Genomic DNA, 15,793 nt, shown 5'->3' with positions numbered 1-15,793 from the left:
ATCCGCGTAAAATAAAATAAAGGTGTCAAATCTTAAACCACGTATAATCGAAACCGCGTAAAATAAACCCGCGTAAAACGAGGGTCTACTGTATAGATTATATGGAAAATGGGGAGCAGGGCTCTTCAATAAAAAAATTAGTACAAAAATCGAAGATAACTCGCGCTCTACACACCGATAAGGACATTATTAGGGCCTACAGCTTGGCCCCGGGATCGCCGGACCTGAATCCATGCGACTTCTGGCTGTCGAGCTTCCTGAAAGATCGGATCTATGGTGGAAGCATACGGACGCTGCTTGAATTAAAGGACAGCATAAGGGCTCATGTTAATGCTACTGATAGAGAAACCCTTCGTGCAACTGTGGCTCACGCTATAACACGTTTTGAACACGTGCTTGACTTACATGGAATGAACATCGAACAAATTCTGTAAATAAAATCATTTTTGTGAAACATTGTCTTATTTGATTCATGCAGCCCTATTCTAACCTGGTGGTAAATTTTTGAACTAATTTTTTCATTGCATAATCCAGCTCCCCATGTCCTATACAATCTATATTCGTAGTTTCATCGAAATCCGATGAGTAGAGCGGTCACTAGAGGGGTCTGAACAGAGTAACCTTAATTATAACCACCCAGTATATACATAAAAAAGATCGAATACGGTGCCGTGTGCAAGTTCTAACAGTTCAATAGGTGCCGCGATTTACAAAAATTTTGGAGCTCCTGGTGTAAAGTAATTCAGAGAGCATTTGAAAGATTTTTAAATTTCCACAAGCATTTCCTCTATCTACTATGCACACAGCGACAAGGTGCAAAAAATATATCGAAAGTATATATAATACGCAGATTTTTATTTAATTGACATTTAATTGTATTCGTTTTTAGTTTTTAATTAAATTTTATTTTTCAGTTCTATAAGCAAATGATTTTCACAGCATTATTTTTTCCTTTGAGAGCGCTCGCAAAGATCCAATTTAAAGTTACAGACATATAATGATCAATTAAAATATATATATATATATTTATCTTTTTGGATTTGAATACATTTATAACTAAATTTATTTATTTGTTCAGATTTAAATTCCTTTTTTAAACACTAGACTCTTCGTAGTAATTCCAACCGTTTAACTATAAAGTTTCCTGTCAGCACACAATCGGTACTTTTCATTGGAATTTTAGTTTTATTTACTTAAAAATGAAAACTTGTGACCTGAGTGAAATCTGGAAGGAGCATTTACCACTCAAGTACAGATGGCTTCAGAAAATACCCCAATAGCCCCTTTGAAAACTGAGTAAACTGTAGTAATATTTTCTATAATTTTCAAATTCCAAAAAGAAAGTTATCGAAGAGTTAAACTTTGAATTTACTTCTTCTTAAACTTAAATTTTTGAACTTTTTTCAGCGGTAAATTATGTTGAGTTTGAACAGATAGTATTTTTTATTTACACTCAAATATTATTTTAGTAATTAAAATAACACAACCAACCAATATTTTTGAAATTTGTGAGGTATTCCTTGAAATACTTGAAATACGAAACACTTGAAAAATTCTTCATTTCAATTAAATTGGAAATAAATAGTTTAATCGCTCGAATGAGGCCTTAAAGTAAATATTCAAACTCCCCCCTCCCTTCCGTTCCCACAAAAAACCACCTTGATGCAAAATTAGAATTTTGCGCCCCTATTAATATACCATTACAGATAATACCAAAACAAAAAAAAAAGGAAAAAAAAGCACTAGCAAATTGCTTCCTGAGACACAAAATTCAAAACGGTCTAGAGAGCTTACAATATCTTTTTCTTCTTTTCTTTTCTTTTTTTAAATGAATGATTCAATGTTTTACAGTAGTTTGCGGTTTTCACAGCAGGAAATGTAAAACTGCCCACTTTCAATTTAAAAGTGCTTCATCAAAGTGTTTCGTTCCTTTGACCACGCAGCTGCGTTTGTGCGGATAATTAAAAAATAAAACAAATATCGTAAGTTGTATACAATAGAGTGAAATAGTTGGAAATTGAGAAGTTTTTCCAGTACACATCAAAAGGCCTCTTACATTCATTAAGGCAAAATTTGTAAGCTAAAATAACTTCACACTAATTAGAAGATCTTTCCGGTGAAATATCACTTCTTAAGTCTATCTCTGCTTAGATTTATTAAAAGAAACATAAGCCTTTTGTAGCAGTTTATCGTTTGAATGTTTCACTCTTTGGTTTATTAAAAGAAAAAGAAAAGCTTGTCGCTGAAATGTGTGATATTTTAAACTAGCTGTCCAAAAAGTAAAAATCCCCAGGAAAAAAAACAAATAAATAAATAAATAAAATGAATGGAATGAATAAGTAAAATAAATAATAAATAAATAAGTAATTAAATGCTAAATAAATAAAATAAAATAAAATAAAATAAATAAATAAACACGTAACTAAAAATAAATAAATAATAAACAAATAAATAGAATTACTGCTTAAAACTTTGAAATATAATTTTCAAATCAAACATTACTAATAACTTTTTAAATTAATATAAAATTTCTAATATTTCCGCTTTTGAAATATAATCTATAAATAATCAATTTATTCATCCGAAACAATAAGTAAGATGATTTTGTAATTTTAGAAGTCAATGTAATTAACTACTCACATATAAATTTAAATATTGTATAAAACATGCTAAATACTAAAAATAATCTGAACTTGAATATAAAAAGTAAATATTTCATAAATGAAAATATGATCAACAGTAACTAGTAATGGGGAAATAGAAATGGGTAAATTTTTAAAAAGATAGCTTTTCTTTGCAATTTATAAAAGCTAAAAGGATTCTCGTATTTAAAGGTAGTATATAGTTCATTCACTGAAGAATTTTCTCGAAAACATGATGACGAAGATTACGAGGGTTCCTTTCCTTAAACCATATTATAAAGTTGGAAGATTTCGTGCAAATTTTGTTTTCAGAATTTCGATGATGCACCGAAAAAGAGATCAAGAAACAACGCTCATCTCAAGGAAACAAAAATAAGTGCCCTTGCTTTCCTTTCTTTGCAGAAATCTCGAAATTCATACTGCGGCCGTGCAAGAATAGACGCAGAAAAGCGCGTTCTATCTCTCTCAATCTCCTCCGAAAAAGCAGCAATTTTTATTTTTGAAACTCTGATATCCAGCATCATGGACTGACCCAACGTGATCTCTCGTAAAAAAGGGTTTTTAGCAGTCAGAAAATATCCCGGCTTTGGCAGATTCGGTATTCTTTATTTGCAGCTTCGTCATGTCTCATTCTCTCTGTTTGGAGGGGTTCTCTGGGAGAGTCTGACAGCTGCCTATCTGCGAAGCGAAATCTTTGATATCACAGGATGGGAAGATATATCGTGTCTTTTGATGAATTTCAATGATTTGCAATTTTGCCTTTTGCGTGTATAATTTCAGGCCCAAAGTGTGATTTATGCCGCCTTAGAGAGATACGCTATTGTGCTTTTAGAAATCTCCCAAATCATAGGTTTGAACGTGTAATTTGGCTATATCGGCTATACGCGTTCGTAAATACAATGACAACCGTATCAAAAGAAAAAGCTAAAAAAAAAAAAACCATCGCATAACTCTTAAATGTTGAAATCCGGTAGTGAACGGGCCATGTTTTTAACACAACAGTTTATCTTGGCTTTGAATCGATAGGTACCACACGTTCTGGAGAGTGCTGCAGAATTTCGGAAAATTGTCTGTATAGTCAATAAAAATTGGTCATCAGGTGGTAAGCAGTAGGTTTGGTGTAAAAAATGCCTTGAATACGTCCTATAGGTTTGCTGGTAATTGGAAAAAAAAATTAATTTGAATTCTGACATTTTGAATTCAAATTATGCATTTCGCAATCACGAGTTGCGACAGGACACTATCAATGGAGCTATTGTTTCTGGAAACGGCTTCTGTCCCCCCAAGCTTGCCCCTCCTTCTGGGCGGTTATGTGTATTTTTAGGTGTGTGTGTGTGTATGTATGTGTGCAGGCGCGCGTGCATGCATGTGTAGGCTTGTGTGTGAGCGTAGACCTGTGTGTATGCACGTAGGCGTGTGTGTATATGTGTGTTTGTATGTGTATGAGCATGTGTGTGTGCAGGACATGGACGTCTCCGACCATGCCGGTGGGTGGTGATGCTGCAGAGGCTCCTGGTGCAAGCTGAAAAAGGAACCACAACGCCAAGGATGGTCGAGAACAATAAGCAATCGTGATTGCTCAAAAAGGAGTGTTATTTGCTTGAAGTGCATATAGTTGATTAATGAAATCCAGACACTTGCTTTTTAATATTATTTTGTGGTGCCTCGTGATAGGAGACATCCGTCTCCTTTTTCCACATTTTTTTTTTTCAAAACTTAGTCTCATAGCTAATTTAAGGTTTTAAACTGATACGATCTTAGTCCTAGAAACCGGAATTGAAGGGCTCGGGGCAGAAATGTGACAAGCCACAAGAAGTGACTTTTCGCTCAAAATGTTTGTTTCTCATAACTAAAATTGAACTAAACGTGACAATGGATTATGTTATTTGCAGAAAAACATATCTGGTTTTAATATTGCAGAATATATAATGTATAATACCTTTGAAAAGTTCTACAAATACTTTTTATACGTTGGAAATTTTCCTCCTGAAAACTCACATCATGTGGCATATCCCATTCTTGCCCCGAGCCCTTCAATTTTATCATTCCCTTGATTTTACTCCTCCCCTCCCTTGGTTCACCTTGTCAGTTGTAGATGGCAAAAACAAAAGATGCCCCATATTCAGTGTGCTTTTACGTTATTATAGTAAAAAGTTTCACCATCCACACCGCTTGCAAAGAGCATCTTGCATAACCTGTCAGCTGTTATTTTTCATGTCCAAACAAATCATAGGCAAAAAGCAACAAAAAGACCTACTAATCTCTTTTGATTCGAACCATATATTTCGTTATTCTTCGCTACTAGATGGATGAGCAGAAGGATTGATGGTTCTAACGACACAGAATGGAACTTCGTGCAAAGTTCTTTCTCAAAATATGTTAATTGAAATCCCTTTTTGCGTTCTAATGCGACAATGTCATTAAAGCATAGAGGAGGGGAAAAAAAGCGACTGCAGGGGAGAAGTGTCCCTCCGCTTTTGGATTGTTGTCCGATGTGACAATGCATACCATTCTCTGTAGCGTGTATTAATTCTGCTATTATTCAGAACTCGCCAAGATATTTTTTCATTACCCCGTGCCCAACTCCATCTCTCTCTCTTCAACGGTAAGGAATTTCAGATGGGCAAAAAGCAGTCCTACGCTTGGAGTTGGGGGAAAAAAATTGCAAACCTTAGGGAAGTTTTTTTGGTAGCTAAAACTCTCAGATTCGTCTATTGTTTCCGCGTTCGCATATTTGTTGTGCCTAACGTTTGCGACTCAGGAATTTTTACATTTCTCTCGCGTCGCATTGTTTTAATAACTTTGGATATTAATTCCAAGACAAAACCGCATAATTAATTCTTTCAGGTGTTCTTATTATTAGAGAGAGAGAGAGCCTTATGGAGGGGATTTTTTTTAACCTCATTTCCCCTATTTTTCTTCCCCCCAAACATTTTTTCTGACTTTTTCTCATTTGCTTTTAGAAAAGTTTCGCATTTAGCTTTCAGATATATATACCTTTTTCATACCGTTTCTCTGTTTGCTAGTGGATTTTTTTTTGCTTTTGTATTATTATTTCATTTGCAAGTTTTAGCAGACAAAAAAATACAAAACTTAGTATTAATTTTTTTCATCCTGCAGACGAAGACATGCGGATAAAAAAAAATGTATCGCAGCTCGGTTGAAGGCGAAAAAAATAAAAAATGAAAGAAATGAAAGAAAATTGTCCCGCTAAAGTGCATTAAAAAACTCGGAAAAGGTGTGTTATTAATTATCTTTTCCGCCTTAAATTGCATATTTTTGTCGCGAATCGTTTGTCGAGAACTGCTTTTTGAATGCTCGACTGAGAAAATGCTACGGAGAATGGATGCAAGTTCTTTGTTTTGAGAAAATCAGGGAAAACCATTTTTTCAATCTTTATATTGCTTTCACAACACGCAGAATACATATTTAGAAACATTAATAAGTAAAAGGTGCGAATTTTATTTAAAAAAGCTGTTTCACTTATTTTAGTCCAGTTTTCTTTCTGAATCATGGGAAATCAATTAAAGCACTTCTTTTCTGCGAGTTTTAATCAGAGCTGTATTCAAAGCAAGACGCATATTAAATGTGTATACAGATGGCACTTGCATTATTAATTTTACTAAACGCACTTATTTCTTATTTTTCATTGACTCTACCATTTTGTACGTCCTATATCACGAGGGCATCAGCCAAAAGTGTTTAAGAAATCTTGACAAAGTGATTAACTCTGCTGTGGTGTTTTAAATCGTGATGTTTACGGCAATGAATTTACTAGGATAATTTCCCCAACAAAAGTAATTATTTATTCGTTATAAAATTAAATACTTTTAGTAAATTAAAACAAGAAGAAAGAAACAAACGAAGGATTTAAAAGACGAAACCATGGAGCACAATAAAACTTAAATAACTTTAATAGAGAAGACATTTTCGAGCTCCAAGTTAAAACGGTTGTAACTTTTTTTTTTTTTTGAGATAGAAGCTTGGATTTTCGTAAGATCTGAGGTCAAAAAAAAAATCGTTCTTTCCAATAATGTCAAAAAGAAAACTATGGAATAATATTTTTACTTTTTATCGATAATTTCAATGAATTTACTAGGATAATTTCAACAAAATAATTATTTATTCTAAGTAAGACTAAAAATTTTAATTTGCAGGTTTTTGTTGTTTTCAATAACTTAATGTTTTATTTTAATCTTAAAAAATATTTGTAATAAAATATACTCTGAAAAATATAATAAAAATCCTATCCAACAGCCACACCTGAAAACGGTCACCACTCTTTAATTAATCGATGGATTTTTGTACCGAACTAATGTTAAATGAAGCACCATCCCGAATGATTTGGAAGAGACAGCCTATATGCCCCAGTACAAACTCCTTTGTTTCAGTTCAGCTCAAGATCGACAGTAAGGATAAGAAGGCTATGGACTTCGCTGTTCAGTGCCTTCGAAACGTAGGGAGCAAGTGCACCCCCCCCCTAGCAGAGCCGGCCTTAAGCCGATTAGAGCAAAAGATCCCAATGGGACCCCGCGCCAGCAGGGGCCCCGCTCTAAAAAAATATTTTTTTCCTCACAAAAGAAAATAAAGGAAATATAAGGTTCAAATGAACTTAACTGATATTAATCATAATATGCTTAACTGATATTTAATCTGGCGGGTATGGAGCTACTTTCAGTGCAATTGAGGTAGTATAGGGGGAATTTCCTGAGGCTTTTAGCATCCCTATTAAGTCCAAAACCACTAGTCTCAAATAAATTTCCTGAAGAAAAAAAGTAAAACATATAGCCAGCTAAAAATTTTTAAATCCATATCTAAGGCGATACCTGCTGTATCCTATAACTTCCAATCAAGGGAAAGGAACTAGGTAGTGGGGAACCAAAGTACAAATTTTTAATGATTATTAGCAGTCCGCAATAACGTAAGGGTCAAGGACCCCTATCCCAGGATCTACTCGTATTACATGGGCAAAATGCGGAAATTTACATGAAACTCCGAAATTTCAGGAATTTCCAAAGCTATCTTTTCAATTTCATTTATATATTTACTTTTATTATTTTTTTGCTTTCTTTATTAGTATTGATAAAAAAATCTTAAAACTTAGCAGCAATGCCAATTTTTTTTACTACACAATTAACACCAACGTAAGTGCAATCCTGAAAAATAAATAAATAAATGATAAACTTCAAATACTGCGTATTTAATACGCGGAAAACATCTCCATAACAAATTGCCATTCTTCTTCTAACGTTTATACATATAGAATGGAATTTGGTTTTTAAATCTTCAAGGTCAAAAAATTACTTGGAGCCAACCAAACCCTGACATCTCACTTAACGTGATTGAAGATGCGTGTTTAAGACCTTTATTTCAAAAAGTTCAGGAGAAGGCTACTCAAACGCTCAGCCTTACCTCAACGTTATCACAAAAACGGACTAAAATTACATCATTCAGTTTTCAGTTTTAAAGGATTTCCAAGGAAGGAAGAGATTTATAAATTTCCTTCTTCTCTTATATCGTCTCTAAAGGTAGCCTAAAATAGTGTTTAAGATTCAAATTTCGAAATATTTCATGAGGAAGGTCTCTGAAACATTATTACTATCTAATGACCCCTTTCTTTAGCATCAGCACAATAGCTTAAAATTTCCCTTTTAGAAAATACTACCACAAGAAAACACTCGAACCCTTCCTTCAAATGGATAGCATAAAATTCATTTCAGTATCGAAAAAAATTCCGGGAGGAAACTCCTCCCGTTTCCCATATCGTTACCAAACAGGGTATAAAACTGAGTTTTTTGCGCTATAAAACCCTCTATTTGGAAGTTTTCCGTAGGAGATCACTAAATTCCTTTCTTTTCCATTTTCATCAAACATCATCTAATGGGGACAAAAATTTCTGAGAGGAGCCCCCAATTCCCTATCGTTACCAAAATTAATCTAAACTTATCTTAAATTTTAAAATGAAATTTGGTAGGCGGGGAACCTCCGCCTCTCCCCTTTTCCCTTCAGTTTACATAAAATTGTCCGAAGTGGCGATTTTAGACGTCAGCTTTAAAGACTCTTCCTGGGACTGTGGGTGTTTTTATCTGACCTCTAACGTCCCTCTTCTCCCCCCCTCAAACCTCATCTGCGTACCAAAACTTCCTTTTTAAACTTCAATTTCGAAAAATTTCCAAGGAGAGCTCCCCCGTTCCCTGCAATTCCGTTCCACTTCTGACACCCCAAAGACATCTGGTCTTTTGCTTGTGGTCAAAAATTACTTTTTTTAGGACAGATACATTTTGGAACATTTTCCTTTTCTGTCCTTAGTTATAAATTGCGCTACCCGCTTACTTCCAACGGTGAAGGGGTTCTCACTTCTCAAAGTTGCACAATAATGATCGATAGAAAAATGATTTTTTTACTGGGTGGGTTGATTTATTCCATGAAAATAAAAATTAAAAACTCCAACTGAATGGACTTTTATCAAGTTATTTCACAATAAGCGAACTAAGAATTGGAAGAGAGAAGTCTACGGTGACCATCCGTCCCGGTTTTGGAGACAATATTCCACATTTTTTGGAGGTTATTTAATCAGTCATGTTAAATTCCCATAATATCGTCCAATTTTACAAAAAAAAAAAAAAAAGGAAGAAAAAATCAGCATCTGGGAAGTTATTCTCTCAGTCCCACACTTCTTTTGACACCCCAATTTTCTCGTGCACCAACCGCATGTGATTGGGCATAAAGATTCTCAGAGCTACTTTTCTTACGTTTTTAAAATGTACACTTATTTTTGTGGCCATTCAGTCATTCGTTTCTCAAGAAATAAAAAAAGTAAAAATCGAACGTGATATAGAAATTTGAAGGAAGACGGATAATTGCGGAAGTTTCGAATCCTTGCCTGAATTTAAAAAAAAATAAAATCGGTCAGCACTTCTCGAATTTGTACGACCAATCTGTAAGGGGCCCCGCCAGATTTCTCTAATCGGGCCCCGCATGTGCTAAGGCCGGCTCTGCCCCCTAGGAGCAAGGGCGCCCTCCTAAATATCGCAAAAACTCCTCCAAATCAAGAGCTTCCCCCCAAAAAAGTAAAAAATACCCCCCAAAACAATTCTTCTTAAAAATTTCAGTGGCGTAGTCTGCGCCATGACCCCCACCCAGGTGGGCACCCATGCGAAACGAAATTTATCTAACCCTCTGCGAAACGTTTAGTTTAGTGCAAGACAACCATCTTGTGCTTGTGATAATTTACAAGTATTTAATTTATTTCCTAACAAGTGGTTAATAAATTGGACTCTTGTAAACCATAAATATTGACAACAAAAGTTAAGGAAAAACATGAAAATGTATTTGTTTTTTGTTTTGAAGTATTTGGTTATTTATACTACAGTATTTATGTTTTATGTTAAGAAAAATAAGCGTAACGAGGTATCTTACGTCAGTCTTGCTTTTGTTTCACTAGAATCTGACAGTTCCATTCCAATATTTTAATATGAAAATAGCCAGTGGAATTTTTCGCTTTTCACCATTTGACTTTCTTTAACATTGGCGCAGCCAGAAATACCTTCTGGAAGAGGTTTTTTGATCACAATACTTTCTGGACTTTTTTTTTTTTATTTTAATCACAATGCCTTCTGAAAGGGGTTTTATGACTAAAAATAACTTTTGTAGGGGATATTTTGATCAAAACAGCTCCTTCATATGCATAAACTACTGTATTATAATTTGTATTTATGCTAATAACAATGTTTCTGCGGTGGGGGTCACCCTCAAATCCCCCTCATCCCCTTCGCTACGCCACTGTTCTTCAAGATAACATTTATTTAAGTATAAGAAAAAGCAATATGCAATATTTATAATGAAAAAAAGAGAAGACAATAAAACTGATTCCTCTTTCAAAAGAAAAAAACTAATTCTGTAAATATATTACTAATGTTAAAGAACATTGCAGTAAACATTAAATGTAATTTTTACTAGAATAAAAATAAATAGAAATCATTGCATTTATAAATGTAAAATTAAAAATAATGGCACATCGCTTGGTAACGTTATTTCAAACAATTAACAATAATAAAATTTATTATTGTTATTACTCTCGTCTTTGTTTTAAAAATTAAACAAATAAGAAGTAATATTTCCGTATAAAATTCTGTCGTACGTTATTATAGGTTTTAATAGATAAAATCTTAGAGTTAAATAGGAAAGCCTTTACAAATACGAAAGTTTTGTAACTTAATGTCAAACTATTTTGACATTAAGTTACAAAAGCCTCGATATTATTTGATTCCAACAATTTATAATACATTATTTAAAACTCACTAGACAAGTATTCAAAAATGCAGGTATTTACTTTATTAACTAAACCTACACCTTTTTTTTTTGTGAGAGATAGAGAGAGATTAATTTGGATTGGCTGAGACAGAAATAATTTGAAGGAGGAAAAAAGAAAGAAAGAAAAGTTACAATATTTTCAATTATATAACAGATTCAGTTAGATAAAATATATTAAAAAATGCAGCATGAGTTGTGTATGATGTAAATCTAAAAAATAACTTCAAATATTTTGCAGATATTTTTAAACGGTAACTTATTTTCAAAAACTTGGGGAAGAATAAAAGATAAACTTTCAAATACAAATATCCATTTGTTAAAAAATATTATTGCCGATACGTGGAAAGCAAATTGAAAACAAATTAAAGTAACACGCTTATCTACACAAATTCCTTTTAGTTTTTGTTATTTTTAACTATAATTTTGCTGTGCAGACATTAAAAAAGCGTCAGTATTTTTTCCATAAAAATCTGGAAATTTCTTTAAAAAAAAAAAAAAAGAACTCAATAACTTTAGCTATAAAAATATAAGCTGAATATAAGTAAGCTGAAAAAAAAAAGTCACTAAGCGATATTTAAAGAAAAACGCTGTATTTCACACCAGCGAGAGTTAGCTTTTCAGCAAATAATTTAGAATATGAAAAAAAAAACCATCATTATCTATTTGCGTGATACTTTTTCTCCCGTCTTTCCAAATGGAGCCGCAGCGCAAACTGATTAGAGATATTGGCTCAAATATTTGTTTTAGCAGTTGCAGATAAATATCAGTTCAAATTTGCGAAACGTTTGTCAATAATGAATGCCAAAATGAATCTTTCAGTTGTTTTGCTTCTGTGAACGGCGGAAAAGATAGATTAAAAGCCATCATTTATGCAAGCTTCCAAAAGTTATTTGTAAACGCGTGTTTCTATTGTAATATCTGCCTGTAAGAGTAAATGAATTCGAGGGGGGAAGAAAAAATTAAAAAACAAAAAACGGCACCTCATCATTTCTCATTCATACGCAGATTCCGCGATCGTCCTGGAAACAAAAGCTTCCCTAAATACGGCAGAAAAACAAGTTTTAAAACCGTTTTATGTTTGCAATATTTCATTAATGATAATAAATACCGTCGCACGTTTTAATAGAAAGTTAAAATTGAAAAACCTCCGGCGAAAAACTCGCAGAATGCTCAGAAATTAATCATAACCGCTACGCACTATATTTCGTGAAAGCGTATTGAACTGCTATTGATAATTATCTTTTTCTCTCCCCTGCAGCGTTATTAAGCATAAAAATGGCGGAAAAACAAAAGAGGAAGCGTGGTAGGGGGATGTAAGGAGAAATCTAAACAAAGGGAGCTCATTTATTAACGTTTATTTTAAAAATCGCTCCCCCGGTTTTAGTAAAATACTAGACAAAAGCCCGTGTAAACACTGATAGCGAACGATTAGAACACGTGGTTTCCGCCATATTGTTTTGAAAGCTGTTCCGTTTTACAATGCGGTCGCAGTTATTATGGAGCAGAGAAACTCTGCCAGTCGAAAACGTTGTTTGGTATTGAATCTCGTTTGTGGCTCCTTTTGTAAAATCCGCTTTATTATTGAACTAGTATCTCTTTCTGTGTACGATCGCTGGTCTGACTGAGAATTGTTCGCTTTCCTTTGTGCACCCCCTTCCAATTGGAGTGTTGATCGGGCGGAGGGGGGCATGGAGAGTAAGAATTCTAAAATTCCTAAAGCTCGAAAATTTTCTCTCTTTCTCTCTCTGTCTCTCTTTTCGGGACGATCAGGAAACGACGAAGGAAATTGAAGTTGGTCGGTTTTAACCTAAAACTTCGCTTCAAAAATGGGCTTCGAGCGTAAAAGAGGCCGGAGTCTTGATTTATCTAAATTAATTAATTTCCTTTAAAGTCAGAAATGACGTTCGCTGGGTGTCTTTTCCAGTCGTCGAACATTCTACAATAACCCGAGTCGCTCAATAGGACCACCGAGTCGTCGTTTGGCCGACTTCCGCTGATAGCAAGTGAAACAAATCATTTCCCCCGACTTCCGCGCTCTGTAATGAATAGCTTATGCATCGCCGGATTCCCCGGAAAAGTTGGAATCCCTCCACCCCCTCGTCTCAAACTTTCAGCCCCGTTTGTGTTAACGATTTTTCTTCGATGCCGTCGCCGCTGCTCGGCAAATATCCACACACACGCACTCTTCATCCACAATCTTCGGCTTACCTCACGCTATCTGTCCACCTTTAATCGTTCGATCAGAATCCGTTTGTGCCGAGGTGTGCGGGAAATTTCCGATTTTGCGGCTTTTGCTTTCGATAAAATGCTGCGCCCGCTCGATAGTGACTAGTCCGGCTTTGTATCCGGCCTTCGATTTCTCGTGCAGTCGATGCCTATTCCGGCATCTCGACCGGACCTAACCATAACTCAAAAGTTCTGTCATTATTCGGAGAAACTCGTTTTCCGATGAAGTCGACAATTTTCTCGAAAGGCACTGCTCAAGACGATAAAGCATTCGGATTTAATGGATCGCGTTTTCCATTCAAAATAAAGGAAAATATATATTGCAGCCCGATAAAGATTTGTGATAGCTGTAGTATCGCTATTTTCGCATGTGACTGTGAGCATCGATATCGAATTATGGGTGCTCCAAAGCTCTGCTGGATTTTAAGGGTGAAGCTTGGATAAAGCCTGGGCTGAGAAAACGATCGTCAAAAATTATATTAGGAAATTGAAGTTTATACGCATTTAATGATGAAACCAGAAATCAGATTGTAAATAAGCGTTTCAAGTTTGTATTTTCGCTAACGGAAATAGAAGTTATGTTTAAAAATTTAAAAGTCACAATCGTCAAAAAATACCGTCTGAATAAATAGAGTTCATGTCTACCTAAATATTTATCTAAGATAAATCCGGCAGTTAAGCCGCATTTGTTTTCAAGCTATGCAAAAATATCATGGTCCAGATAAAAAAAAAAAAAATCATGCTGTTCTATTTGTTAATAATTGTAATACAATGTATAACTTGCAACGAAAATATTGAGAAAAAGTTGATATTTTTAAAGCTTTTATTTTTTTTTTTCTAAATCACTGCGGTGCGCCGTCCGTCAGGGTAAGATGCCGCACAATGCGGTATCTGAACGTCGGAACTTACCCCATAACACGGGATTAGGTTCGTGTGGCGCGCCTGGCATACGAACATAAACAATAAACACGCGAAGTATTATTTACCTAGTAAAAACAAAAAGAAATTTAATGAATGTATTGTAGTAAAATTGATAATGTTTGAACATTTATTAATATTTGATGATCCGTCTAGGAGTCCTCCCCTCATTGAAAATTAGTATCCTCATTTTTATTATTTTTATTTTTTTCACTTTTATGGAATTTTTTCTCTAAAGTTGATTTATGAAAATTATTCTCTAAAGTAGTCCCATTATCAATAGCTACTGAGAGTATAGCTGTTTCCTTTATTACATGCCGGCAGAATGAGACATTTTATTTATGTTCGCTCTTGATAAGTGATGGCGTCTTTACACTGCTAGTTGCATGCTGTAAATTGATTTGAGGTATGCTGCTTAATTCTTTACTTAAAGTTGCTGATATGATTTGAGGTATGCTGCTTAATTCTTTACTTAAAGTTGCGTACTGTATGTACACTATTCAAGTACGCATCGTATTTGAAATCTTGAAATTAAATAAATTGTTGGCTGAATATCTCGATCAAAGTAAACTGTTGGACTAGCTTCGCGGAGGGAAAAGCGCATATACAGAATCATTACTTTGCGCATTGCAGTACGTTTCCGTCTCAATTTTTTTTCTTTTGAAATTCGGAAAGCGATTCAGATAGCATTAGGGCCAATAATTGGAGTTCTACTGCATTTATAGAATTAGAGTAAAACATGTCGATGTCGTTTGTTGAGAGAAGTTCACCAGCAGAAGTATACTCATTTTTGCTCTTGAATCTCTCTTGGGTTATTTTATTGAAAGCATAAATAGAAAAAAATGCTGTTTATTTTGTATTGTTTCGGATTTCTTTCAGTACAAAAGAAATTAGCTCTAATTGAACAACTCATGAACACCATAAAAGACTTTGTATAATAGACTTTTTTTTTCACCCGAATTATCAATTTTCCCGAACCGAATCAAAGATTCAATGATTGCGACAATTTAAGAAGGGAAAAACTAAAAACTATCTCGAAATCAAAAGTACATAATAACTTCTTAATTTGAAGCGCTGTTGCAAGCAGTCTAATCACGATTCAATCATTACAGCTCCAAAGGGGGAAAAACGAACGATATTGGAGAAGGTTTTTATTGGTTGACCTTGAAGAAACGATAAAAAAAAGTGTAGCAATCGCTTTATTTTGCCTCCCTCATAAGCTAGAAAATGAGACTGAAGCTATGCGACGAATGAGATAAAGAGGGGGGGGGGGAGTTACTTACCCGGATTTAGGGAAAAAAATGATCGTGAGTTAAACTGCATAAATGAAGATGCCAATCTATGGAGTTTAGCAAATACGCCATTTCGATCGCTAGTTCAGTTCACTCCCCCCCCCCTCCTTACATAAATGTAATAAAGGTTACGAATTTGAAAGCGACTTTCACAGCAAGGGTTTTATTATTGTTTTAAGAAACGTTATTCAGACTGCATTTATTACAAAATCAGTTTTGGGTTTTCCTTAACTTTTTTTTTTTACTGGCGACTGCTTTTTTGGGCCAGGAAGCTTGAAATATTATCGGGTCGAAAAAGGCTTTCTTATAAATTCGAAACATGTGCAATGTGCATGCAATACGCTTTGCCATTTCTACTTCAGCAACGTCTGTTAATTCACTAAGTAATTCATACTTGGTTAG

Source organism: Uloborus diversus, chromosome 4 (genome assembly GCF_026930045.1).
Source record: "Uloborus diversus isolate 005 chromosome 4, Udiv.v.3.1, whole genome shotgun sequence".
Taxonomy (NCBI): domain Eukaryota; kingdom Metazoa; phylum Arthropoda; class Arachnida; order Araneae; family Uloboridae; genus Uloborus; species Uloborus diversus.
This window is presented reverse-complemented; position numbering follows the sequence as displayed.